General features: G+C 60.4%; 1 protein-coding gene across 7 annotated transcripts in view; it reads left to right on the forward strand.

The window, feature by feature from the left end:
• Rbfox3 (RNA binding fox-1 homolog 3) overlaps positions 1 to 27,559 on the forward strand; it is a 380,462-nt gene that overhangs the window by 81,289 nt on the left and 271,614 nt on the right. For all 7 annotated transcript variants that reach the window (XM_078041518.1, XM_078041523.1, XM_078041524.1 and 4 more), the window contains exon 2: positions 13,668 to 13,792. The gene's annotated coding sequence lies outside the window, so the exon portion shown is untranslated. The remainder of the gene's footprint in view (positions 1 to 13,667; positions 13,793 to 27,559) is intronic.

Raw genomic sequence — 27,559 nt, forward strand, 5'->3', positions numbered from 1 at the left:
GAGAGCATTTGGAGATGGGCCTTTGGAGGCAGTTAGGGATAGAAGAGGTCATGAGGTTGGGGACCTCGTGATGGCATTAGTGCCCTTATAAGAAGACACATGGGAGGGCTCACTTCTCTCTCCCTTGTGAGTTGCAGCCAGAGGTGGCTGTCTGCACACAGGAAGCGTCCTCACCAGGGCCACCCACACTGGCTCCCTGCTCTGGGAGCTCCGGCCCCAGACCGTGGGAGGTCAGCCAGGGCTGTGTGAGCCCCATTCCATGGTATCAATCTTGTGGCTTGAGCTGACGGAGATGGGGCTCTAAGGAGTCACTGTGGGTTGCTGGGGAGGCTGCAGGGGACAGGTGGCGTCTCCTTTCCCGGGCCTCACCGGCAGGCGTGGAAAGAACAGGCCTTCCTCTCCAGTTCCGTGCTCGGCGGCAGGAACCTTGCTTGTCAGTGGCCTGAGCAAATGTGGTGAAGCCAGAGGAGGCAGCAGCCAGGAACAGGACCCCGGCTTCTCCAGTTCCAAAGCCAGGCTTGAGCTGGGCCCTGCTCAGGGAGGTGCTGAGTCAGGGAGGGACAGGAGGGGATGCGTCCCGGAAAGGCCCAGGTGGCCCACAGCATCACTCTGCATTTGTACCGCAGTTAGGTCACTTCCCCGCGGTGGTCAGACACGACATAAGACCAGGGGGCTTGTGCAGTCTGGCGGCTGAGCCCCTTCACAAGTGCTGCCCTGGCCTCCGTCCACCTCCGGGGCCTCTTCATCTTCCTGAACTGAAACTCTGTCCTCTTCAACCAGAGAGGGACGCTCACCCCTGGGAACAGGTCCCATCAGCTCCCTGATCTGGAGCACCTCGGGGCTCACCGTCGGGGCTCACCGTGAAGCTGCTCCTTGATCACACGCCTGTGAATGCAGCAGGGACCCAGGTTCCTGGACCTGTCAGTCTCTGTCCACCGGCTCCCCCCACCCCACTCCTGTGGCCAACATGTCCCCTCCCCCACTGTTTGAATGAATGACTGTCACAAAATTCAAGAAATAAAACCTGCTCTGGAAGAGTGACCCCTGTTCTCCGTGCACCTCCTGCTCCCCTCTCTCTTGAGATGAGCTGGGTGCTTTCCAAGAATAACTGCCGGAGCAGGGCAGGGCGGTGTATAAACACTGTGCAACCCGAGACGATGGGTCCAATCTGAAGCCTGTTGACAGGGAGGCTTTGAAGGACAGGCTCCTGGCGGGGCCATTGTGCACATGGAATACAAATCAGTGATCCGCCAGAGAAGGGCATGCTGTGCAGATCCAAGGTATGGGCATGCGTTGCTCCAGGCTCCATTCCTTAGCAGGACGGCTGCAGGGCTTCCTTACCCCTCTGCTCTTCCAGGTTAAGACTGGCTGTGCATGACGGCGCAGAGAAGCAGCCAGGGGAAGGACTCAGGAGCCAGCCTGGCCTTTCCGCCCTTGGCTCTGGTGTCCTGCAGCAGGTGGACACCTCTGCTCTTTGGTAGCTGTGAGGGTTTCCCAGGCAGGAAGAAGAGCCTCAGGGCCTCAGGTGCCCATTCTCTGAGGCCACAGAGTATTCTGGTGCCAACAGACAAAGAGCGTGGGACCCGCTGTTGGACAGGGGAGGTGTGGCTGGGCGGCCGGGCCCACCCACTTAACTGGCTCGTCTGTCTGCAGAGCGGCTCACGCCGGCCCAGGGTACATTGCTTAACCAACCTCATTACTCTTGTGCATTTAGCAGCTCGGGGGAGATAATACCTTTCAGGTTTGACCCAATTCTAGTTTTTGTTGTCATAACCATGGAAAATCGACCTTTGAGCCCCTCCGCTGCTGGTCTGAATAGGGAGTGATTTACAGCAAGAGTGCTGGGCCGAATCCCTAATGCGCCCACAGGATAGCGCGGCGGCCCCCTCGCTGAGGCCCTCATCTCCTCACAGTCTACACGGCAAATCCTCCCACTTCCCTACCACCCGAGCCCACTCCCTGGAGATTTTGAAAATTGGGTGACCTTGAATTAAAAGTAAATAAACAGGTAGACAGGCAGACAGCGAGCAGACCTCTAGCGCCGGAGTTTGCATGTTCAGGCCTGGCCAACCTTCCCTCCGGTTGTTCCTCCCAGGCTGTGATGTCACTTCCTGTCTCCAGTGAGCAGCTGGGGCTCCAGGCAGGGACGTTGAGGCTCCACCTGATCTGCTTGTGGAAGTTACAGAACCAATGTCCTTGATACGGGCAGCGAAGGGGCAGGTGTATCAGTTAGCTATTGCTACAGAGCAGATGACTTCTGGGACCACTTACGTACGGTAGCGATTGTTTCCTTTGATTGATCCCAAGTCTATGTGGCCATTGGGGTCAGCTGACCCTGGCTGCCCCCCCCACCCCCGCCGGCCTGGGGTCACTTCGTGGCTCTGTTCCTGGCTGGGTGGGGCACCTGCACGTCTTCTCTTGTCTGCCTCACAGCATCTGCAGCTGTTCAGACCATAATCCTTGCAAGCCTCCTGCACATCTGTCTGACATCTGCAGCCTCCAGGGAGGCTGAGGGAGGCTGCTGCAAGACCAGGGCCTGTGGCTGCCCAAGGGGTCTCTGGGGCCCTCCAGCTGCCTCTCCTGCCTGGGGAGGCCTTGGACAGACTCCAGGTGCTTCTTGGTGGCTGCTGGGGTGGCTGTTGTGCTGCGTAGGGGAAGGGGGCCGTGGTGCCCCATGGGCTGCTCTAGAGCAGCCTATCAGAGACTCCCTTCTGTGCCCACCCCCCGCTGTGCGTGCTCCAGGCCTGCTTGGTGTCTGCTGAGGTGGCGCCACCCAGCGGAGGCCAGGTATGCAGCCCAGTCCTAGCTCCACACACAAGTGGCCAGCACTGGGTCTGGGCTGAGGGTCCTGTCCTAGATGCCCATGTTACTTCCTCTTTCTTCTCACTCAGGAGCTGACGAGCAAGGGTGGGGGCTCTGGGTGGCACACTGTTGCTTTGGTCTCCCTGCCACCACTGGTGGAGGGCCACTGGGGCTCTCAGCCCGAGAGCGGGACGGTGCAGTACCGCCGGGCAGCTTATCATGTGGCCCAGACGTTCGGATGGGCTGCAGGGCCGACTTTGCCCATGAAGAGGTTCTGCAGCCTCCGGGGCCTCAGAGCAGCTTGACTCCACTCTAGTTCCAGTCCAGGAGGTGGGTTTTTTAATTAAAATTGAGAGTGATTTACATATTATGAATGTGAAGGCTTAGTCCAGTCTAGCGAGTTTTGACAAATGTTCTCAACATTGTAGCCATTTCCTAAATTGAGTTGTAGAACTTTTTCATCTTTCCTATCTCTCTGGAAAGTCCCCTAGGTTCAGGGGATGGGGAAGAGATGCTGAAGCCCCTGGTGGGGTGATGCAGGGCAAGTGGGTGGCCCTGGGACTTCAGTGTCCACTTGAGTGGGCCTCCCTGCTGGCCTCAACCTGTGTTGGCCAGTGCTTCTCTGCACGGACGGTCTGGCTGGGAGCAAGCAGCAGGGGTCAGCTGGCCAGCAGAGAGTCCCAAGGCAGTAACAGGCCAAGAAAGGTCATCGACAAGCCCCTGCCTCCACCCCAGGATGCCCATGTCAGCCAGGAAGACGTCCATGCCCTTCTGCATGGTGGACCCTCCTGGCTCTCAGACTTGGGAAGAACACAGGTGCTCAGCATTCACCCGAGGGTCTTGTGAACACCTGAGTTGACGCCTGGGTGGCTCAGAGGGGGCATCACTGTGCCTAGGCATCAAGACAAGGACCCTCTCCTGCCCTTCCTTGGCAGGGGTTTAGGGCCCTGTGCTGCCCAGAAGTCCTCCTGCAGGCTGTCTGTGCCTCTTTTGCTGTAGCCAGTCCCTGTTTGCCTCTTGTTCACCTGTGAGCTGGGGGACAGGAGAGGACCTGCTGCCCACAATACCCTGGGCAGCTTTCTCCCTGCAGCTAGATGAGGCTGGAGTTCTCCTGGAGCAGAGATGTCTGGGGAATTCTCTTGGAATGTTTGTTTGTGCAGAGCGATATTCCTGCACGGCTAGCTTTTTTTTTTTTTTTTTTTTTTTTTAAGCATGCTACTGTCTGAGTTATTTCCTGAATGCCAGGCTGGAGGAGGGAGCCATGCCCAGAGCAGGAAGCCCCTCTCTAGGATCGGAGAGCTCAAGACATTCTCCCAGGAGACAGCTGTCAAGTGTGGGCAGAGATGGGGGACTCGGGGCCAGCAGGAGAGACCCCAGGCTTCAAAGAGGGACACTGAGGTGAGGTGGTCATTCTGGTTCTGTTAGAGCCAAGGATGAGCACCCCTGCCCAGCCCCTGGTGTTTTTCACCCAGAAAGCCCCTGACTCTTGGCATCACCAGCACAGGCAAGCCCCCGGGCCACCCAGCCCACGTGGTCTCTGTTCTTCCACTCTCTCTCTCAATTTCTATCCACTTTCCTTCCATCCGTGAGGTCTTGGAGAAAGTCTATGTTCCACATAAAACCCTGTCACCAAGTGCCCCGTTTCTGCAGCAGACGCTGGAGGCCACAGAACAGTGGGCACCACTGCACTCTCTGCGAAGGGGACCCCCCACACTGTCCCCTCAGCCAGGTGTGCTCTTCTGGCTCGCCCCCTGTGCAGAGGAGGGACAGAGGGTGGGGCTCTCCTGGCCGCATATGGAAGAGCCCTGCTCACAGGTGAGCTGCTGCCCTGAGAGAGTGTGCGCTGTGCCCAGGGTCCCCCAGGCAGAAGCAGACTGGAGGGCATGGCCAGCCTCCAAGCGCCCCCCATCCTGGACATTCTCCCCCACCCTCTTCGTGGCTACCTGCTTCCCCACCAGCCTGAACTGCTGAGGGTCTGCTAAGGGCCGGGCACAGTGGGGCACAGGCCATCCCTGTTGTGGAACAGCTGAAGGAGGCGTGGCCCCAGCTGGGGGTCCTGCCGGGTGCAAGAGCCTGGGGGCCACCTGAGTGCTCCCGCTGCACCTCCTCCTGCCTTCCCAGCCCTCCCCCAGGGACGTGCGTGTAGCGGTGGGAGGGAAATGGTTGGTGAACTGGCCCATCTCTCCTTCCATCCTTCCTCCAACATGGAGAAGGCAGGATGTGCCAGTGGTGAGGTTTACGGTGCTGGGCACACACCTCTCCCAGCCTTCACAGACCGTGGTGAGCAAAGACAGAAACACACACTGAAATGTGACCGGAGAACTGCGGTGGGGGACCTGCTTGGTGGTCAGGGGCCTCTCATCAAAGAGGTGGTTTCCACACGTGGCCTGGGAGATGAGAAGGAGTCACCAGCCAACCCAGGAGGTGGCAGGGAGGGCTCTGCTGTCCCTGGGAGGCCTGCGTCCGGCCTGGCCCCGTGGCAGCACCGACGCCCCTGCTCTGGGGCACCCCATCCCTGGTGTTTCTCAACTTGTCTTCGGTCCTTGGAGCTCCTTCTGTTCCTCTTTGCGGGCCTCCTGTCCTCCCACCAGCCCCGGAGTGGCCCCCAGTCTGTTCTTGCCTGTGGATCCTGCCCGGGCCGTGGCTGCGGTCAGCGTTTGCTTTCCATCTCTATGGCTGTGTGGTAGGGAGTCCCCACAGTTAATGGCCTCAAACAACAATCATTTATCAGCTCCTGGTTTCTGGGGCTGGGGACCCTGGGAGCGGCTGAGTGGGGGCTTTGGGCTCAAGGTCTTTAGTGAGGTGTTGGGGCTGGAGGATCGAAGAGAGTCCCCGTGAGAGCTGCCGGCCTTCAGTCCTGCTGCCCAGTGTCTTGACCCGTGGCTGGCTTCCTCCAACGTGACAAGGAAGGCCGGTGACCTGGGAACGATGGCACCTTCACCTGCTGGATCCCATTCTCCCCCGAGACCAACCTGCCATGACGGGAAGGGCCAGAGATGGGCTCACAGGGGCCTCCGTGTCCCCAGAGCAGGCAAGATGCCTCCTAAGCCTTAGATCCCAGCACCACCACCTGCCATCCACCTTCCCTGGCCCCCGGCGGCCCTTCCGGCTCCTCTGTACTCAGCCCTACCAGCCTTAGAACATTGATTTACATCCTTTCAAACACAGGAAAAGGTGTGAAAAGTAGCAGAATGTGCTGCAGGTAATAATAAGCTGCGTTATCAACCCGCTGAAGCCCACTGTGCCGGAACCGCCCCTGCTGTCTGGGCTTCCCAGACCCGCCTGTCCCCCTCCACCCCATCTGGACTGGGCACCCTCGCCGTGTAGTGGGACAGGCCAAAAGCCTGGGCGTGGCTTCTCTCTTCTGTGCCCCCTCACCCCCCACGTGGGACTGGTCTCTCAGGCCCCTATCTTGCTCGCTGTCCCCACCAGCCCTTCTGTGAGTCCTCATTTCACATCTGATCACCTGCGGCAGCCGATTGGGATCCTGCCTTGTTTTTGCCCTGTCCACCTGGTCGGTGTGGGCACCAGAGCTCGCATCCTGAGACACTTCTGCAGAGTGTCCTGCTTAAAATTCTTCAAATGGCTTTTTAAAGTCCTTGGCAAGGCACTCAAGGTGCTTCCTGATCTGGTTCCTGACTTATGTGGCCAGCCCCATCCCCTGGCCCACCCAGCCAAGCCTCCTGCCCACCCTGACCCTCTGAGGCTAGCCCCATCCCCTGGCCCACCCAGCCCAGCCTCCTGCCCACCCTGACCCTCTGAGGCTAGCCCCATCCCCTGGCCCACCCAGCCCAGCCTCCTGCCCACCCTGACCCTCTGTAGCCAGCCCCATCCCCTGGCCCACCCAGCCCAGCCTCCTGCCCACCCTGCACCCTCTCCAGAGCCGTCTCTTCCTCCTGGCTTCTCGTCTCTCTCTCCCCCCTGGGCCGCCCCTCCCCTCTCTTTTGCTGGCATCAGGAAGCCAGAGCACCCTCGTGCCCTGAGTGCGATGCCCGGCTTGGGTTCCCCGTCTCCCACCAGCACTTCTTGAGTCCGCTCACTCATGTGCAGCGATCTGGCCCCTGCAGTGTGCCATGCACTGTGCCCGATGCCTTGGATGTGGCGTTGATCAGAACAAGGTTCGGCCCTGTGCCGTGGTCTTGTGGGAGCCTGGGGTGCCTGACGTCTCTCCACTGCACGCTCCTGGGACGGTCCCTGTGGTGACCCCCTGTGTCCCCAGCCTCTATAGCAATGGTGCTTTCCGGAACATCTGGAGGAGCTGGAGCTCCCTCGGTGCCTGAGCAGAGCCAGCCTTTATGCCCGGCTCTCAGGCCTCGATTGCAGGGCAGGAGCCTGGGCTGCTGTGGAGGGGGAGGCAGGGAAACGGCAGGAAAGCCCTTGCCACCCCCGTTTCACCAAGAGCCGCCTGAAAGGCTGGGGGTCTAGCAAGCCAGGCACAGCTGGGCCAGGGATTCTTGTATCGGGGGACACTTCTGGTGTGGGATCTGGAGCTCCCCAGCCTGAGCTCCGTCCAAACAGCCACCAACCTGTCTTCCCTCCAGAAGCTGTTGCCCGACCTTGGGGGTAAAGCACTTCCCAAATTACACCCCTCTACTTTGGGAGCCTTAAACACAGCGCAGAGGACACATAAATTACATAAGGCCCTTCCCGTTCCTGTTGGATGCGTTGAATAATGTAACATTTCAACAATACCAAAAGGTACAATGTATTATTAAAACGGGCTGGTGTTAAAAAAGAAGTGCAGCTACAGTCACATTGTCACACAGACTCCCACCAGATGCCAGAATAATAAAACCCAAATTATTTTTGCCAGAGACAGGATTCATAAGGCACAAGGGGAGCTGGGGGTGAAGCTGGCTTTGCAAGAGTGGTTTGCAAGTGGAGGAGGAGGTTCATTTACCCTGAATATTGTACATTCCCATAATCTTTACTACCCCAGTGCACGGAACGCAGGGCCCTCTGTTGTTCTCTCGCCCAAGACGGCAAGTTGCGCTTTCCTGGTCTGAGTCTCATTTTAAACTTGATGTGGGTTCTTCTGGGGAAAGCGGAGGATGAGGAGGAATTGAAGGGTGCTGTGGATGGACGAAGGATGGCGGGAGGGACACGGGCACACGAGGAACAGCTATGTGAGAAGGCAGAGGGAAGGGAAACGGAGGCTGCCGAGCTGCAGGTGGGCAGTGGGCGAAGGTTCCCCGCCCTGAGGATTCGGTGGGCTTGGGACTGAATCCTTTTAAACAATGAATCCCAAATCCTCGAAGTTACTCAGATTTTTTTTTTTTTTCCTTTTGACGTTCTATGAGGCAGGACTGGAAGGCCCAAGTTTCTCATCTGCCAGGGAACAAACCGGCCAAGATGTGGCTGGGGTGAGGGGCCCAGCTGTAAGACACACGAGACACCAGCCTGGCACTGCCTGAGTCCTCCTGGGGGCCGGACAGTGCCAGGGGCATGCTGGTGATGTTCATATCTCCATTAAAAAACAGAAAACAAGATGAGAGAGCAGCCGGAACTTGATCTCTGGAGATCCCAGGGTCCTTGACAGACGCTCCACAATAAGCACCGAGAGCCCGGTGCCCTTGCGCCCACCCCTGCGGTGTCTCTGCACGAGTGCACAGCTGACCAGAGCCGCAGGCCTCTGGTGGCCCACAGGAATCTGGGTCCTCGTGGTCAGGAGCTCAGGGCACACTCTCCCAGGTATCCTCCCTGGGCCTCCTGCAGGGAGTCAGGAGCCGCGAGAGCCAGACACATGATGGGGACTGGGGAGCTGTTGCACTGAGCAGGTGCCTAGGCCTGCGTCTGCATTCGCACACAGTATGCCTCCCGCAAGTCGATGGGGGAAGCATCAGGACCTTTGGCTTGTCCAGGTCACAGGGCCCATAAGAGATAGGCTGGGAAGCTGGTGGACTCCTCCCACCCCATCACCCCCAAAACTCCAGGGAATGTCACTGAGCTGGACAGGGGCCTGTTCCCCGGCACTTGGCCTCCAGATAAATAGCCCCTGAATTTACCCGCAGGACCGTGTTTTCCCAGAGGGGGCCCCTTGTCCTCCCCAGATACCAGCCTCCTGGGCTTGGGGCTGGGGCTTCTCCTTCACTCCCAGGCCCTTTCTGCTCCTCTGCAGCACCACATCTTGAATCCTATAAATAAAGCCACTTCCTCAGATGACCCCTAAATTATACAGGACCATTGACATCCCCAGCCTGTCCTTGGGTCCTCAAGTCCAAGTGTGTCTTCCCCTTTGGGGATTTTGGGGAAAATCCAGATGGATTTGGGGGCTCTCTCTGCAGGGACAGCTGAGGGCACCAGGTCTCGGGACTCCAGGGTTCTCTGAGGTGTTAGTTCACTTCGCGGTGCACAAAGTGGGGGTGCTCTCTGTGGCCCCCACCCAGGCCGGAGGCCGTCCCGGGGCACTGTGGCATGGCACCGCCTCTCCTCCCTGTGTCCTGGCTCCGGTCAGCTCCGAGCTCTCACGAGGCCCGGCTGCTCACCCCTTGGGCTTCCCTCTGCTTTCCATCCTGCATTTCCCCGATACGGGCTGAGCGCCTACTGCGTGCCAGCACAAAGACTGGCCTGAGTCGGCCCTCCTGTGACTGATGTTGTCCTGTTTCCATGGCACGGTGGTGATGACGGCTTGGCCCACTCTTCCTAGCAGGTGCTCACCTGTCACTCTGGGACCCTCCTGAGCACATGTGCCTCAGCCAGGCCATCTGGACCAGCCCTGGCAGACCGGCCACCTGCTGCTTCTCCTGCCCTTCTCCTGCCTGTCCCAAGCCTTGTCACCCCTGCAGGACAGCGCCCCTCGCCTGGCCTGTCTGCTGTGGCATGTGCTCCCACCACAGAGCACCCTTCAGCTGCGTCCCTCCACGTCCACGCTGGATGACGTGTGTGCCTTGTCCCCAGGGCCCTCTCTCCCCGTCCCCTGCTCCTGTTCCTCTTCTCTCCTTCCCACCCTCACCTCGTCTTCCTTGGTTGGCTTGAAGAGTTTCCTTTTCCACCTTCTCTCTCAGACAAGAGTCTGGGGAAAGGCCTTCTGGGGCCAGAGCACTCAGCCCCAGCCTCCTGCCCGCGGGTGCTGGCCCCTCAGAGGCCCCGGGCGGGAGTAGCCACCCTTGCTGTTAGTTGACGGACTGCGGGTGGGGTCCATTCTGAGACTGAGCTCCCCCACACCTCACACTCTGCAGCTGTCCCCCCACCCATGGCCAGGCTTCCTGGGAAACTTAAGCCCTCCTGGACCTCAAGTTATTTTGGGGGGGCACACCACTAGAGTAAAGGGGTTGGATCCTGAAAAAGCAAGTAGAAGGATCTTGGGGAAGAGATAAAAGTCGTGGTCAAGAGTGACACTTGGCACCTCGCTGACCGCAGGGGTGGCCTGTAGGCAGAAGTGCAGCATGTGCGTGCATGGGTGTGTGTGTGTGTGTGTACGCGTGCACACGTGTGCTGAGGGTTCAGGGTTCCCCACTGGACTTCCCTGCAGCTGAAAAAGAAAAACGGCCCGTGACTGTTCCCTGCTTGAAGGTCAGCAGTTGGCGCCTCGTCCCCCTTGTGCTGGGCGGTGAGCGTGCCAAGGCTCACCTTCGGGGCCTGGCAGTGCTCTCCGCACACAGTGGGACACAATGAATGTGGTTTCATAGAATGAGAACAACACGGCTCCCACCTCAAAACACCGGACCCTTCTGTCCCCACCAGTGACTCATGGGGGAATAGTGGACAGTGGCCTTGACCCTGGGTCCCCGGGCAAGCCCAGTGCGCACCTCTCCTCCCTCCTGGAGCCCACTCAGTCCTGCTCCTCTCCACCCGTGTCTGCGGGCAGCGCAGCCAGAGCCGTGAGAGAGGCTTCAGGGCCACCTTGTTTTTCCGCCTCTCACTGCCCACCCCTTTGATCCCTCTGGCATCCTGCAAAAGTGGGGGGCACATGCTGGGGTGGGAGGGCCTGGCGGTCCCCTAAACCTGCAGTGGCTGGAGGTGCAGGGCACAGGGTGGTGCGTCAGGCTGCGGCTTGTGTTCTGTGCTGTGGGTGATGGATGGTGTTTCCTGCTGCAGAACCAGGAGAAGTGTGGCCTCACAGTCAGGACAGGCCACTGCATTATCTCTACTCAGCCCCATCGAGAAAAGCCAAAGCCGGCTGGGCCTCTCCGTGGGGCTGGGCCTCTCTGTGGGGCTGGGTGCGGTGCCTCTGCTGACCACACAGTGGGAGAGGCCCGGGTGCATGGGCCGCCTCTTGGCCCCGAGACCCACCTGCCCTGGTTGAGGCTGGGCCCAGGAGGGTGGCAGCCAGGATGGTCCCCGACCCCTCACTCTGAAGCCAGCATGTCCCCTGCCACAGTGGGGCTGTGCACAATGTGTTAAGATGGAGTGACGTCTTGTCTCAGGGATGTGGTTGGAGGTGCAACCTGGAGATGTGCAGGGTGCTTGAGGCTCGGCTCTCCAGGTGCACACAAGGGTGCCTGTGGGCGAGGGGTGCAAACTGGCTGGGGCTTTAGGGTAAAGACCAGCGTCCCGGGGAGGAGGGCTCCGTGCCTCTTGGTTCCTTTACTGAGGCTCCCTTCTACCCCTGTGCCCTCTCTGTCTGCTTCAGGGGCTGAGACACTGGGGACTCTGGGTGGGATCCCTGGCTGGACAGCTTCCTTGAGTCCGCGTGCCCATCCCCTGGGCAGTTTGCTCCCCAGGGGCTCATTCTGTTTCCAGGTGGGGGGTCCCACGGGCCCACCTTTCTGTGGGTGCCTCTCCTTGCCTTTCCTTGGCTGCTTGTGAGGCAATTCTGTCTGCCTCGAAGCCCAGAGAACCCACTAGCAGACCCGCCTGACCCATCGCCCAGGTCCTGGGCCCCCTCGGCATTGGAGGTGGGGGCAGAAAGCAGAGGGAGAGCAGAGCAGGGGGAGTCCAGGGACCACCCCTCCATGTGGCCTTGGGGAGATGTCTCTAAAGAAGACAACCTGAGAGCAAGAGCAGAGACTTGGGGGTGACTTCTGGGGTCATCCTCTGAACCTGCAAGGTGGCCGCAGAGCCGGGGTGCAGGTCCCACACAGCTGCTCCTCCCTGGGCCATTGGTCTGGCTGCGACCTGGCCCTGAGGGTCATGCCCCAGGCTCCCAGAGCAGCCACTGGACCTCTGGCTCTGGAGGGCCTGTCGGCTCCTTGTCCCAGAGCAGCCTGCCCCTTCGCCCCCAGCTCAGGTCACCTGCTGGGCCGTTTCCACCTGGCTGTGCCCCTTCCTCCTCCACTAGTCCTCCGCCTGGGTTCTGCCCTATGCCGTCCCCCAGCTCCTCCCTGGCTGCCTGCTGTCCACTGAGATAGGACGGGGGGTTCCAAGGCGCCCGCTGTTCCCATGAGGCGCGGTCCCCCGGAGCCTGGTGTTTGTGCCCCACCTGTGCCTGGCAGAGGTGGTCACGGGGCAGGCAGGCGTCGCCAGGCCTTCCCTGGAGCTGGCCGGGCTCGCTGTGCCGTCATCCCTACATTTGGATGGGGGTCATGCACCACCAACTGCCTGGATTGTAGGAAAAGGAGAAAAATTGCTCGTCTTGGCCGTGGCGTCCTAAAGAGATCTGGGGACGAGCAGCCGTGCGTTTGCTGGGACAGGCTGGGGCTCCTCCAGTCCTGACTGAGGAGTCATAACTGACCAGAGCCAGTCTCCAGGCCCTTCAGAGTGGCTCTCCACGGTCACCTCGGCCTCCTCCCTGCTGGACGGTGCACTGTTTGGGTTGAAATAAAATAACCAAACAGAAGTCTTCCAAGGCCCGGGCACCTATGGCCCCCGACCAGCCCCCACCAAGGGAACCACCAGAAACCACCCGCTTCCTGTTCCCTGGACCCCGACTCTGGAGAGTGGGTTCTGTTCGATGTAGATCCAGAGGCATCGGTGGGGCAGAGTATCAGTGGGAGACCACCCCTCACAAGGATCCAGGTCTCAGATTCTCCTGGGGGGATTTCATGGACAAGGCGTCAGGAGTGCCAAGGGGCAGTGGGGCTTTTAATGGGGAGTTCTCTCCCTGGGGGGCCTCAATGGGAGATGGCCACATGCGCAGCGTTCCTGGGGGTGCTGGGTGAGGGTGGGATGGGGTGGAGAGTGAGCCGCGTGTGTGGGGAAGAACACTTCACGGTGCAGCATGCGGTACAGAGGCTCGGCGTGGTGGGGGAGGGGTGCTCAGGCCTGAGGGGCAGCCAGGGGCCGGAGGGCTGCAGGGGGACCAGGGAGTGCGGTAGGAGAAGGGGCCACTTGCAAGGGTCCAGGAGGCAGAGGAGGATCTACCACCACACTGTCCGTGAACGTGGGGACCCTGTGCCACAGCCTACGTCTGAGCTTGGCCTCTGTCCCCTGGCCTGGTTTTCTAGAGAGGCCCCCAGTCCTGTTAGCCTCAGGGGTCTGAGAGCTGGATTCACCAAGCCATCAGAGCAGGGTGTCTCCTCAAAATGAAGAAGACGCCATTGAGGGTTGTGACCAGGGCAACGATGTCACGGAGGGGCCTCCCAGGGAGGGAGGGGAGGTGGTGACTGGCAGTGGAGTCCAGGCTGGAGGGAGCAGGAAAGAGCAGGACGGCCTGAGAGACCATGGGACTGCCAGGGGGTCCCCCCCCACCAGGCTGCGGAGCTGAGCATGTGGGCAGCGAGAGAGAGAGGGGCCAGCCGCGGAGTGGCCCTGGGTGCCGCTGCTGGGCAGTAGGGTCTGGGGGCCATTTCCCCCTGGAGTCTTCTCCTCTCCTGGGGCTTACGATGCAAAGTGCTTTTTGGAGGGACACTGATCCCTGGTGACAGCCTCTTGGACCCTGGTCCCCGCTCATCTGTTAATGTCAGCATTTGTTTTAGCTCAAAATGAGAGCGCTTCAAGGGTATTTGGTTTTTAATGTGGTTTTACTTTCTTCTCTTTTCCTCCAGGTTGAGAATCTGTCCCTGAGAACCTAGAGCTCGTCCCGGCCACGCTTGCTCTGCCCAGGGGAGTTCCAGGAAGAACTCCCGGGCCTCCCTGCCCCAGCGAAGCCGCCCCCACCTCCCACGGCCAGGTAAGGCTGCCACCGCCGCAGCGCCTTGGAGTTGGCATTTGCAATGGAAAAGCGTTTGAAGGAGATGGGGGTCTGCGGGGTCGGCGGTTTGGGCACGTCTCTGGTTTGCAGAGATTGGGTCTCTGTGGCTTCAGGGAGGAAGTGGGGGAGACTCGGCTGTTCTCTGAGCCCTGAAAACCATCAGCCAGGCCTGGGGAGGGAGGGCAGATGATGAGAGGGGTTCACTGCTTGGTGCTGGCATGAGATGCTGCAGAGTCCAGGGTGGAGTCCATGTTCTGGTCACTGCCCAGGTGGCCCTGCATCCCCACGGGAGGGCGCTGCACTTGGACCTGGCGAGCTGCAGAGGGTTCGATGGCTGCCTGCTTCCTGGAGTCAGTTCTAACACGGATCTGACTCCCGGGTCGAGGGCAAAGTCCACAAGACCTCCCTGGCTCCATGCTAGCCACGGGCCTGGGCCACCACTCTTGTCACAGACCAGCCACACCTGGCGGGTTCCCATGACCACGGTTTGAGGGGTTGCTAGATTGGCTCGTGGGTCTCAGGAAAAGGCTGTGCTGAGGGGTTCAGGGTACAGAGCACCGAGGGCGAGGGCTCAGGGTCCCACACAGCTCCCGGCCCCTTCCCAGCCCGGCCCAGCTAGGTGCTCACCAACCAGAAAATGCCCTGAGCCCTGGGTGTCCAGGGTTTCCTCGGGGTCTCATTACATCCTTGGCCGTGGGCTGGAGCCGTCTCCAGTCCCTCTTCCTCCTGGAGGGGTGGAGGGAAATGTCCAGCCTCTCATCATGTGCATGGCCAGCTTCACCCCCACACCATGGGCAGCCCACTAGGAGCCCCCCTGGGCCCACGGTCCAGTTGATCAAGGGGCTCTTTACACATATCAAAATACATTCTCATGCCTCCCAAATTCCAAAGCTTCTGGAGGTCCCTGCCCAGGAGCCAGGGACAGAACCCAAGGGATTCTTTATTTGCCACCAAGGAGTTCAGCACAGCCCTGCTCCCGGCTAATGACCAGCCAAGGCTGGCCAGGCAGAGTCACGGAGGACGGGAGGGCTTGCTGTGGGCGCACTGTGGTGGGCTTTCTGGACTAACTGTGCGATGCCAACGAGAACCCCACGCAGAGACGCAGGCTGGCCTCTCTGATACCATTAAAGACCCTTCCCAGGTCTTGATTCCGATCCCCACGCCCAGCTCCGTCACTGCCCGGTGCTCGCTGTCCTTGCTCCACGGTGCAGGCTCCCTCCTGCCTCTGGGCCGTGGGGACTCCCTCCTGCCTGGGCTCACTGATCCGGGCTGATCTGTGTTTGTTCACCCACCACACAGACGGTCCCCGACTTAGGACGGCTGTGCCCCACCGTGGTGTGAGAGTGCTGTGGCCCAGGGACGCTGACGTCACATCCGGAGTGCGTCTTCCCCAGGGGCCATCTGAGTCATGCCACGCTGGGCTGAGCCTCCTCTGTGGCGTGCTGCTGCTGAGCTGTCAGGTTCAGTAGGTCAGGGCGCTGGGCGGTGGGTTCCTCGGGACGTCACTGTCACCAGCCCAGGAGCTCCTACCTCTGATGAGCTGAGCCGAGCCCTGTCCGGGGCTTTGGAGTTGCAGGAGCAGCAGCCCCGGCCCTGACAGCCTTTGTGTTCCAGGGTGGACGTGGACCACAGCAGGCGTATGTTTAAGGTCATGTCAGGTCAGGAGAGGCTGTGAGAGAAACGAAGTGGACCGAGGCGATGGAGAGGGGAGGACACTGCTCTTGGTGGTGGACAGGGCTCGGGGGCCCAGCAGAGCAATGGAGGTGGGGAGGGAGAACCCAGAGGGACTCTGACCGCTGTCCCGGCAGGGCATGGTGGTGCCAAGGCCCCGAGGCAGCTGGGGTGGGCTGAATGGCAGAGCAGGGTGGAAGGAGATGAGGTCTCGGGTGTCCCTGGCCGGGGTTAGTAGCCTCTACACAGGGATTAAGGATTTTGGATCTCATCTCGTGGGGGTGTTGGGAGGCACTGAGCTCTCTGGGGAAGGGGCTGTGGGCTTGGCCTCTTGTGTGGGGCAGTCGGAGCAGGAAGACGAGGCTGCTCTGTCTGGGAGGGCTGGTTGGGCCGTGGACCGGGCGAGGGCCGTGGAGTGAGCCTCTTGCCAGCCCTCGCTCCTGGTGACCTGGCTCCGCAGTGCTGCAGTGAAGGGTCTAGGAGCTGTCACTGCCGGGAGGCTGGAGGCCTCTTGGGGCCCTGACCTCAGCACAGGGCAGGAAAGCCCTCAGGACCACTGGCCTCGGAGACTTGAGCTCCTGGTTCCAAGCAGCTGTGCGAGGGAGGCTCTGTCCTTGGAAGGACAGCAGACCTGGGTGTCCCTGTGGGCAGCTGGTGGGAGCAGCCTGTCCCTACGGCTTCCTCTGAGGAGGCAGCAAGGCCCAGCCTCACCTCGATGAGGGTCTGAGACGAGGTGCTCCCCTCCCCCAAAGGTGCGTGTGTATATCCTCGGGGCCATCAAAGCCGGAAGCCCAAGGCCGGCTCATTCCGACAGCAGGTCTGGGAAGTGCAGGGTGGGCCGCCAGGGTCACTGCCCAGTGTCCTCCTACCAGCCCGGCTCACCCCCTGCCCTCTTGCGCTCCGAGGGCCTGCCCTGAAGTGGTGACCTAGGCGCCATGCCTTCGAGAGTCCTGCCCTTCCGTGTGGGGGGCCGAGGAGACAGCAGGCTCGCAGGACAGGGAGACCCTCTGGTCCCAGCCACCCGAGCATGGCCTTGACCCTCTTTTTGTTAATGGGCTCTGGGAGGGTGGGTGGCGGTCTCTGAAGGAGGGGCCCAGGCAAGCAGGTCAGTGGCCAGGGGGCTGTCTCCTGACCCCTGCACACACCCTCCCCAGGGCCTCACGAGACCCAGCTGTGGGCTCTGAAGGGGGGCTGCCCCGCCCACCTGGGGTGGGCGTACTGCACCTGAGTCCTGCAGGCCAGCCCGCCTGGCTCTGGGGCAGTGGAAGGCCACTGGAGGAAAGGCCCAGAGTGGCCTCAAGGTCAGGGGTGGACGGGGAAGTCAGGGCCAGAAAAGCCTCAGGAGCCTGAGTGGGCCGAGGCTGCTGGGCTCAGGAAAGGCCGAGCCGTGCAGGCTGCTGGGCGTGGCCCTCACCCCGACACCCCGGATTTGGGAGAGGTGTGGGGAGCCTGCGGTCTCCTCCCAGGCCACCGCCCCTGCCCAGACGTTCCTTCAGCTTACAAAGGGTCCCAGGGGTAAGAGCCCATTACAAAGCTCTCCCTTCTAAATGTGGATCCAATTTGGATCTTACCATATAGTAAATTACGAGTCTTTATTGAAAACATGGATGGAGATTAATCTCGGCAAAATGAGATTTGTCTACTACGTGCAGTGGCTGAGGCCTGGGGCCGACGGTCCCTCAGATGTGGGAGGAGACGACCCGGCGCAGCGTTGGGGATGAGAGCTGGTGGGCCTCCCCCTTGCCACTCCAGGGGACAGAATTCTTCCAACCCATCGTGTCTTGGGGTCACTCGGGAGCTGGGGCATGGCTGGCTGTCCCTCCTCCAGACATTTCTCGGGGCGGGAGCACCTTTGTTCTTGGGAAGCCCTGGCCACTGATGGCCAGGTGGCACAAGCTGGCCAGGCACGAGCAGCGTGCCGTGGGGCACAGCGAGCGGTCTCCGCCCCTCAGGGGCTCTGCACTGGAGCCCATCCGTCTCCCCAGACCCCTCCTCGGGGCTGCACCCGTGAGCGGCAACACGCGACTCTCATAAATCATCCCCAAATGAGGCTGCTTCCCGCACTCATCCATCACGCCCGTCTCTCGTCGGCTTGTTTTTAAAAGCTGTTAAACCAGCATCCATCACAGGGCCCCTGGCACCCGGCTGAGCTGAGGCTCCACTGCCCACATCAGCGGCTGGTGTGCCCGGCACTGTCTGAGGGGTGGTCTCCCAGGTGGGGAGAGACAGCGGGGCTTCACCTAGAGGCACCGGGAGCCACTGAGGTGTCTCTGTGATGCTTGCGGTTGCCATCCCAGGTGTGGGGCAGGTCCTGGTGGCACCCGACAGCTCAACAGGAGCCCTGAGCTTGAGCCAACCTTTGGAAACAGGGATCCGTCCCAAGACCCCAGGGCTTCCTCTCCCCCTGGAGATGGACTCTGGGAGGAAGACTGGGCAGGGCCGGCTCACCTCTCTAGCCCCTTCCCCTGAACTCTGCCAGGACTGTCTCTGCAGGGGCTCTGCTGACAGGAGACAGGGCCTGGACCTGGGCAGCCCCCTCCTCCTCCGTCTCTCTGACCCCCAGCAGTTGAGGATTCTGGTGCCTCAGCTGTTCTGAACTCTCTGCTGGGTCCCCGCCTCTGTCAGCCCGACTCTGCGTGGCCCCTCCACCTTCTGGCTCCTTCTCCGCAGTCTGGGAAGGACAGTGCGCAGCACCCTCGGGTCACAGGGAGACGAGCAGGTGTCAGAGATGCCCTGTCGCTTCCCTTCAAGGGGAGATCTGGGCTGGAACCTTCCAGACTCTCTCCACGCTCCCTGATGGACTGGCGCTGGGCTGGCTCCCAGAGGCCTCCCGCGTGTCTCCGGCAGATGTCCCAGACCTCAGTGGCATTTGTGAGATTTTGCCCCATCTGGTTGCTTCTCCTCCACCCTCTCCTTCGCCCTGTCTCTGGTGGTTGAAGGGCACAGTGGCCCGTGGGCACTGCTGGGGCATTTTTTTAAAAAAATAGAAAAATGGACCAGGAGGTGAGGAGGTGACTCTGGAGCCCCGGGAGGGCGCGGCAAGGAGGCTGTGCGGGTCGCGGAGGGCACGCAGCCGTTCCCCAGGCCACCTCTCCCCGCGAGGCTGCCGATCAGAGCCCATTAGTCACCGTGTGTTAGAGCATTAAGAACGACGAAGGGTGAGGAGTCTCCAGATGTGGCGCCAGAGCGGCCTGGGGACGCGGGGCTCTGCTGGCTGTCCCCGGAGGATGCCTGAGGGCCTGGGGTGGGGCAGGGGCGTGGGTGTGGCACCTGGGCAGGCGCTCTGGCAGGCGCACTGGAGATTCAGAGCCGGTCTCAGGTCCTGTGGCTGCTGGAGCTGGTGACCTCAAACACAGCCCGGAGCCCAGGCCCCTCTCCCGTGGTGGCGGTGGCTGTCCTTGGCGTTCCTGGGCGTGCAGATGCGTCTGTCCAGGCTCTGCTGCGTGCTCACATGGCCACTCCCCTCCGAGTCTCTCCTTCTGTGTCTTCGTGGGACGTTCCTGTGTGTGTGTGTGTGTGTGTCCCAGGCTCCTCACTTCCTGAGGGTGTCAGTCATCACACCAGGGCCTGCCCTGCTCCACCTGGACCTCCTCTTGATGGCACCTGCAAAGACCCTGTTTCCAAATAAGGTCACCGTCACAGGCTCTGGAGCTAGGACTTGAGCCGTCTCCTAGGGGACACGGTTCTACCTTCCTGCCCTCCGTACCCCACTGAGGAGGGTGACCCTGGCGGTGTGGCCTTGACCCAGCCCCACGGCACTGATCTTAGCAGACATGGGGTCAAGAGGACCAGGCAAGGTGGGCTTCGGGACAGTGGCAGGAGGTGAGGAGGTCCCGGGCCACTCAGCAGAGGAGCTGTGGGGGGGAGTCTCAGTGAGGTTTCTGTGGCTCTTGCAAAACATGGAGGCAGAACGATTTGTGAAGAATAGAAGTTGACTTGGCTCCTGGCTCTGGAGACCCCTCTGGTGCCCCCAGACTTGCCACCTCGAGAGCCAGCTGAGAAGTTAAGGGCAGACCCCGAATCTAAGCCTAGGGCCACCGGCTCCCTTGGCAGGCTCTGGGCACACACCTCTGTGTGGGGGAGCGGGCTCCTCTCCCACCTGTGGCAGGGGACGGGTTAGAGCTCCGGCTGGGGGGCCTCAGAGGGGGCCTGGCGGGGTGCACTGGGGGAAGGAGTGGACCTGGCCTGGGAAGGTGGGAGCGGGTTCCTGTGGCCGAGCCTGGGCGGTAGCAGGGCAGTGGATCTGCAGGGGAGGGCCGAGGGCTGGGAGGAGCGGAGCCCCGGGACAGGGGAGGTGAGGATCGGAACTGTCCCCACCCACGAGGACGCCAGGAAAAGGAACAAGTAGTCCCCGGGGGCAGAGGGGAGCTGGTGCAGAAACGGTGTGGGCCATCGGAGGACCCATCTGAGGTGGCCAGCGGTCATCGGTGTCTGGGGAAATGCACCCTCTTCCTTGGGGATGATGACCCACCCAGTGATAAGGGCTGGTCTGGTGACTCACAGGTGTCCTGGACAGAGAGCACCTTGGTTCAGCGTGGACCGTGTCCATCTGTGGGTTCCAGGCAGACGGTATGTCATGGAGGCCACGAGGGCCTGGGCCCTGGCCGGCACCCAGCTCCCGGTCTCACTCTTGGCAGGACCAGGCAGGTCCCGGGTCTGCCCCGTGGCGTCTTGGCCCCATTCTCCCACAGGGACATGCACGTCCAGCATCACATGCAGTGGCCAGGGAGCTCCACCAAGGCCTGGTGGACGGCGAGGGCTCCTATGATGGGGAGGAACCAGTTCTCCTCTGATCTGCAGGAGGCTCCAAGCCTCAGGCCTGGCGCTGTCCGCCACATCTGTGGGCAGGAGTGGGCAGCGGAGGAGAGGCATGTTGGCCAAGGCCCCGGGAGACAGGTGATTTAGATGGAGCCAGGAAGCCTGCTTCAGGGAGGGAGAGGGGGTGGAGGGTAATCTCTCCCTGTCCCTGGGGGGGAGGGAGGGAGGTGGACAGATGGTGCCGAGGTGACCTTGAGTTGCTGTGCATTGCTGAGTCACGGCTGAAACTGCAGGGAGCTCGAAGGGCGTGGCCACCTGCAGCTCCTGGTGGGGGTTAATCAGGATGTGGACATGGTGGAAGTCCTGGAAGCAATCAAAGGTCAGCCCAGGAGGAACAGAGGTCAAACGGCACGCTCATAACTCAACATCCCGCGGGAAGACACCTGCTGACCTGAGGGCACCCGAGCATGGTCCTCCTGGCAGAGACGGCCATCGTCCCCAGTCCACATGAGTCATCACCCCATTCGTCCTCACAACTCTGAGCTGGGTTCCCTGGGAAGAGTCACAGGTAGACGATGAGTACAGGACCATTCCGAATTCGATCCCTTGGCAATTCTCTGGACATTCACATGAGACGTGTCATGATGATCCATATTGAAGCTGCTCAAAGTGAGGTCCACAGACCAGTGCCTTTCTGTGAGCTGCTGCTGCTGGTCCCTGCGACTGAATATGGAACTCGAGAGCAACTGCATTAGAGTGTCTGCTGTTGCTATAACAAAATACCCAAGGCGGGATAACTTTATGAAGAAAAGAGCTTTACTTAGCTCACAGTTCTAGAGGGTCCAGGGCATGGAGCCTGCATTTGCGTGGCTCTGGTGCAGACCTCCTGGTAGATGGTACCACATTGGCAGGGGAGGGAGAGATTTTGTCGCCAGACAGGAAGCCAGAGAGAGGGAAGGGCTCTCGCAGGAGCTAAGTCAGTGTTCTGGGATGACCGCCTTAATCATTTCCACCCCAGGGCCCAGTGGCTGGAGGACTTCCTACCAGGCTACCCTTCTGGAAGGTTCCACTACCTCTCAACATTGCCACGCTGGGTTCAAAGTCCCCCACATGTGTATCCTGGGGGACACGCTGTCACCGGATCCCAGCCCTAGCCATGCATCTTTCATAGCAATTTGAAAGAGTGATTTTAGGTCTGTGAATCTAATAGGGAATTGGGCTTTGTGATTTACGTGTATCTTTTGATCTATTTTTCTGGTAAATTCGTTCCATGTTCCCAGTAAGTTCTTTTTTGCGGCTGTTTTTTAAAACAAAAGTCAGGTCCACAGTGAATCTGAAACCAGGGCCGCCTCCTTTGCAGCAGGGGGTCTGGAAAGTGCTCCCACAGAGGAGGCTCGAGCCAGCAGATGGAGTGTCCACGTCTGCCTGGGCTCTGCTGAGCCCAGGGCCGGCCCCCAGATGGGACCGTGGCAGCCCAGGAGGGGTGAGAGCTCAGCCCGAGCTGAGCACCACGCGGGGCCACAGCAATCCATCTTCTGGGGTCCACGGTGCCCGCAGGGGTGGGTGCTCCCGAGGCCTCTGTGGTGGCTGGCCCTGCCTCCCTGTGCACCTGCGTCCTGACCCCTGCTCACCCACCGCAGTGACCTCATTCCACCTGCTCACCTCCTCGAGGGCCCTGTCTCCAAAGCAGTGACACGCTAAAGTGCCGAGGGTGAGGACTTCAGCATCACATTTTTTTTAGCACAGTTCAGTCCCTGACAGAAGGGTACATGGGAATCTCCGTAGTGTTTTTACAACATCTTATGAGCCTTCAATCATTTCAAAATAAATGGTTATTTTTAAAAGGACGTCCCTCCGGGCAGCACGGCCACTGTGGTGGGTCTGGATGGAGTCCCGGCAGGCAGGCCCGTTGCCCTGGGTTTGGAGCCAGTGCTCCCTGGGCTGGGTGTCCAGTGGCCTGGCCCGGACGCTGCCCTTCCAGCTCTCTGCCTCTGGCCCTCTGAGCCTGCCTGTGGCTGTGGCAGGTGAGTGAGTGCGGCGGGGCTGCCCCTGTGCCACCTGCCACCATGCCCCTTGGCTCCTCCCTCTCGGGTTTCTGAGTGGCACAGGTTTGCGGCTTCTGTCTTCCCCACGGCTGTGGCAGGGTCCTTGCGAGGCTTTGCACAAAGCACCTTTGATATCATGGTCTGGACGGTGCCTGGTCACCCTCCTGAAGTCTCCCCTGCTCTGGGACACAGTGACGGTGGTCGCATATGGCCCGTGATGGGGGCTGGGCAGCCTGTGTTGGGACAGCTGTGCTCCGGGCTGCCGTCCAGCGGCACTGTGCTCTCAAGGTTGCTCATCCTCAAGCAGAGGACTTTCAGGTGCCGGCGACCTGTAGACCTGGGCCCGCCGAGAGGGCCTGGTCCTGGTCTGATGCACACGCCCTGCTTGCTGGGTACCGGTGTCCTCCTGGGCACAAGAGCAGACCTGACCAGTGGTGGCGTTTGAAGGCTGTTTCCTAGTTGTGGGCCAGCATGTCACCGTGGTCATGGCCATGGGACACTCTGTTGGCTCACAAGGTTCCCGAGCCCGGGTCATAATTATTTATTTAAAAATGTTTTCCGGTTGTTGGTGCTGGGAACTGAGCCCGGGCCTCACATGTACGAGGCAAGTGCTCCACCACTGAGCCCCAGCCCCAGCCCATAATCATGTTTAATCACTTACCAGCCCACACCCTCACTTCACGGCAAATACCCCGAGCCTGGCACCCTGACCAGCACCCCTGAAGGGTGCTCTCTGAGGTCTCCCTGCCCTCGGAGACGTGGGTCGGGGTTGTGTGGGCAGCGTGACGGAGGGACCGTCCACGTCTCTCTGCTTTCCTCAAGCTGAGAGCCAGGGAAGGCCAGTCCTCCAGACGCCTCTTCCTCCCGGCCTCAGCTCGGGGTGCCACAGGCCCATGCTCACCCCCACTCTGCAGATGGAGACGCTGAGTATTTCTGCTGAGGCGGCAGAAACCTTTTGTCTGTGGAGTTGATTCCGCAGCGTTTTCCTCCTTTACTGAGCGTGGAGGAAGGCCTGGTTATTTATTTATTTATTTTTTTCACTTTCTAACACGGTGGCGTGACGCAGAGCCAGAGTGTGTGTTGTGCTCGGCAGGCTGTGCTCCGGCGGAGGAGATTAAGTGGCCCGTCCGGGTGACAGAGGGCACCCGGCACTGCACTGGAGGTGTGCACTTTCCCCCCCGAGGCTCCAAAGAGAGGGAGTAGTAAGCCTGCACCCTGGGGAACCCGCGTCTGTTGCCAGAAGGGGGCCAGAAAAAGCATGACATTTCTTTGAAGTCTTATTTGTTATCTTAAAAATTCACACACAGCTGACACTGAAGCCACGGTGCGCTCCGCCGGCTGCGACAGAGCCGTGATAGTCCCCTGAACTGCTCAGACAAAACCGGTGCTGCCGTCCAAGGCGCGGGCTTAGCCGGTGGGTCTTGGACGCCCAGGGCTCCTCTTCCCATCCCCACGCATCTCGAGGGGCCGAGGAGGGGTCCCCCAGTTTGGGAAGCACTTGGCAGGGCTGCAGTTATTCCAGCGTGAGGGTGGGCATCGAGGGTGGGCTGCACCAGGTGAGTTTTCATGCCGTCTTGCCGTGAGATCTTGAGGCCATGCTGGGCATCTCAGAGGTGCCTGGTGACCTGTGACGGCTGTGGAGTGGCGGCCCCCCAGCCCATGGCCTCACCAGCCGTCTTATCTGCACCCTCTTTCCCCTCTGTCAGGCAGTGGGCACGCTGCATGTCGGCCAGGGGTGGCGTCTCACCCTGGGGACCTTCTGGATTAGGATGAAGTCAAGCACACACCCCTCCAGTCTGGGGGCCTGGTGCCGTGGCCTGGGGATGAGCATGGCGGGGGACGCAGAGATGGGACAAGTAGAGGTTCTCTGAGAAGCCCCCCGAAGGCAGAGCACAGGCGTGTGTGGTCTGGCCTCTGACACGCTGGGCTCAACTGGCCCTCAGAATGCAGTGCAGCACCTCCCAGGTGGTCAGGTAGGACTGGGGAAGATCAGCCACAGAGGACGTGCGCACCAAGAGGTCAGCCCTGTCCCTTCTTGCTGGGGGACCTGAGAGCAAGTGGCCAGGTCCCCACTGGCAGGACACTGAGACAGGGGCTAAGTATGTGCCAAGGGCACTGCCATCCAGGCCAGAGTGTTAGACGGGACCAGGTGGCTCCAGCACACCCCACTCTAGACCAGGGCCAGTCCTGGGGCAGGAGGGGCCAGAGCTATGGAGAGGCGACGGGCACAGGGCTGGGCTTGGGCCTACCCAACACAGGTGTCTGACTGCCTCGTGCCCTGTGAGCCTTAGTCTGGCTTCAGCCCTGGGCCTGTCTGCCACAACTCAGCCTCAGAGCCCCTGGCCACGTCCCTGAAGTGAACCGTAATGGAGAGGGGAGAGGAATGTGGGCCTTTGCTGCAACTGGACTGCCTATGTCCACTATCCCTCTCCATCCACCCACCATCCCTCTCTTCATCCACCTACCATCCCTCTCCATCCACCTACCATCCCCCTCTCCATCCACCTACCATCCCTCTCCATCCACCCACCATCCCTCTCTCCATCCACCTACCATCCCTCTCCATCCACCCACCATCTCTCTCTTCATCCACCTACCATCCCCCTCTCCATCCACCTACCATCCCCCTCTCCATCCACCTACCATCTCTCTCCATCCACCTACCATCCCTCTCCATCCACCTACCATCCCTCTCCATCCACCTACCATCCCTCTCTTCATCCACCTACCATCCCTCTCCATCCACCTACCATCCCCCTCTCCATCCACCTACCATCCCTCTCTCCATCCACCTACCATCCCTCTCCATCCACCTACCATCCCTCTCCATCCACCCACCATCCCTCTCTCCATCCACCTACCATCCCTCTCCATCCACCCACCATCTCTCTCTTCATCCACCTACCATCCCTCTCCATCCACCTACCATCCCCCTCTCCATCCACCTACCATCCCTCTCCATCCACCTACCATCCCCCTCTCCATCCACCTACCATCTCTCTCCGTCCACCTACCATCCCCCTCTCCATCACCTACCATCCCTCTCCATCCACCTACCATCCCCCTCTTCATCCCCCTCTCCATCCACATACCATCCCCCTCTCCATCCACCTACCATCCCTCTCCATCCACCCACCATCCCTCTCCATCCACCTACCATCCCTCTCCATCCACCTACCATCCCTCTCCATCCACCTACCATCCCTCTCCATCCACCAAACATCCCCCTCTCCATCCACCTACCATCCCTCTCTTCATCCACCTACCATCCCTCTCCATCCACCTACCATCCCCCTCTCCATCCACCTACCATCTCTCTCCATCCACCTACCATCCCTCTCCATCTACCCACCATCCCTCTCTTCATCCACCCACCATCCCCCTCTCCATCCACCTACCATCCCTCTCCATCCACCCACCATCTCTCTCTTCATCCACCTACCATCCCCCTCTCCATCCACCTACCATCCCTCTCCATCCACCTACCATCCCCCTCTCCATCCACCCACCATCCTCCTCTCCATCACCTACCATCCCCTCTCCATCCACCCACCATCCCCCTCTCCATCCACCTACCATCCCTCTCCATCCACCCACCATCCCCCTCTCCATCACCTACCATCCCCCTCTCCATCACCCACCATCCCCCTCTCCATCACCTACCATCCCTCTCCATCCACCCACCATCCCCCTCTCCATCCACCTACCATCCCCCTCTCCATCCACCTACCATCCCCCTCTTCATCACCTACCATCCCTCTCTCCATCCAGCCGTCAGTGGCTGTGTGTCCATCATCCACCCGCGCATCTGTTACTGTTTATCTTTCTATGTGTCTACATATTTATCATCCACCCATCTGTGCGTCTAGATGCATGTGCCATGTACCTGCTCTTCATGCCGGTTCATCGACTCAGTGAGGGACTCTCGTTTCTGCATGTATCTATCCATCTGTTATCTATTATTGATTATCTCTGCCTCCATCCATGCATCTATTAGCTCTCTATCCTTTATCCACCCATATGTCATTCATGTATGTATTACGTATCTGTCTACTCATCCTCTCTCTCTCTCTCTCTCTCTCTCTCTCTCTCTGGTAGCCATTGATTCCTACCATTATCACGAGCTTTATTTTTAAAGCCTCCTCCTCTTCTGGTGTTTTGGGGTGGGAAGGGCACCTGACCCAGGCCCTGCTCCTGTGCTGCAGCCTCTTACTCACCTGAGCCTCAGCAAGGCTGGGAAGAGGGAAGTGAGAGGAGGGGGCGGTGTCGGGCCCTGGAATTGGAGGACCAGCCTCTAGTCTGCAGGCCACGTGCCTCAGCCGGGAGTCAGGCCGCGCTGGGGGCTGTCAGGGCTGCGGGAGGTCGACAGCCCCCTAGAGTCCTCGCTCATGACCCCTGCCCTGGAGACCCAGAGCCCTTAGCAGAGAGACACTCTCTGAATTCTGAACAAAGACAATCATGAGCCCTGTTCAAGTGGAACTCAGGAAGCCAATGTGCCCGCTGGCCGGGCTGGCCGGAAGCAGGTCTGGGCTAGCATTAGGGGGGCGGGGGCCGACACGTGGGGCCTGGCTGGAGGGGGAGGCAGCCCCACCCAGGTGTCCCCGCAGTTAGAGCCAGTCGGGAGGGAGCTGCTGTGGGTTTGGAAGCCTCTCCTCAGGATAGGCAGAGCAGGGGGCAGAGCAGGGGGCAGGCGTGATCCAGGTGGACTCTGCAGACGCTCTGGCCCTGATCCCTGACATCCGAGTCTGTTTCCCTCGTGTCCAGCGCAGGGATCTTGGATTTCCTTGGTACTGAAGATTGAACCCAGGGGTGCTTAAGCGCTGAGCCATTCCCCCAGCCTTTTTAATTGTTTATTTTGAGACAGGGTCTTGCTTCGGGCTTTGCTAAGTTGCTGAGGCTGGATTTGAACTGTGATCCTCCTGCCTCAGCCTCCCTAGCCCCGGGGATCACAGGTGTTGTCACTGCCCTGGTGGAAAGCCAGGCTCTTACTGAAAGAGGAATACGTCACAGAGGGTCAAGTGGCCAGGCTGGCCGCTCCGCCTGCCCCTGCGCCCCCCGGGTTCTCATGTAGCACCTGCTGTCTCAGAGAAGGTCGTTCTACCCGGGGAAGGAAGCCACTTGCCATCTTCCCAGTCCTGCCCTGCAACAGTGCTGGTGAGCCCTGACAGGAACATACCCTTCCTGTGCACGACTCGGGCCACACTTTGCCGGCAGACAGTCCTGCACAGTATTCACAGACGGCAAAGCTGCCCGTGAATTACCCTCCAGCCAC

Source organism: Ictidomys tridecemlineatus, chromosome 3, assembly GCF_052094955.1.
Source record: "Ictidomys tridecemlineatus isolate mIctTri1 chromosome 3, mIctTri1.hap1, whole genome shotgun sequence".
In the NCBI taxonomy this organism is placed as follows: domain Eukaryota; kingdom Metazoa; phylum Chordata; class Mammalia; order Rodentia; family Sciuridae; genus Ictidomys; species Ictidomys tridecemlineatus.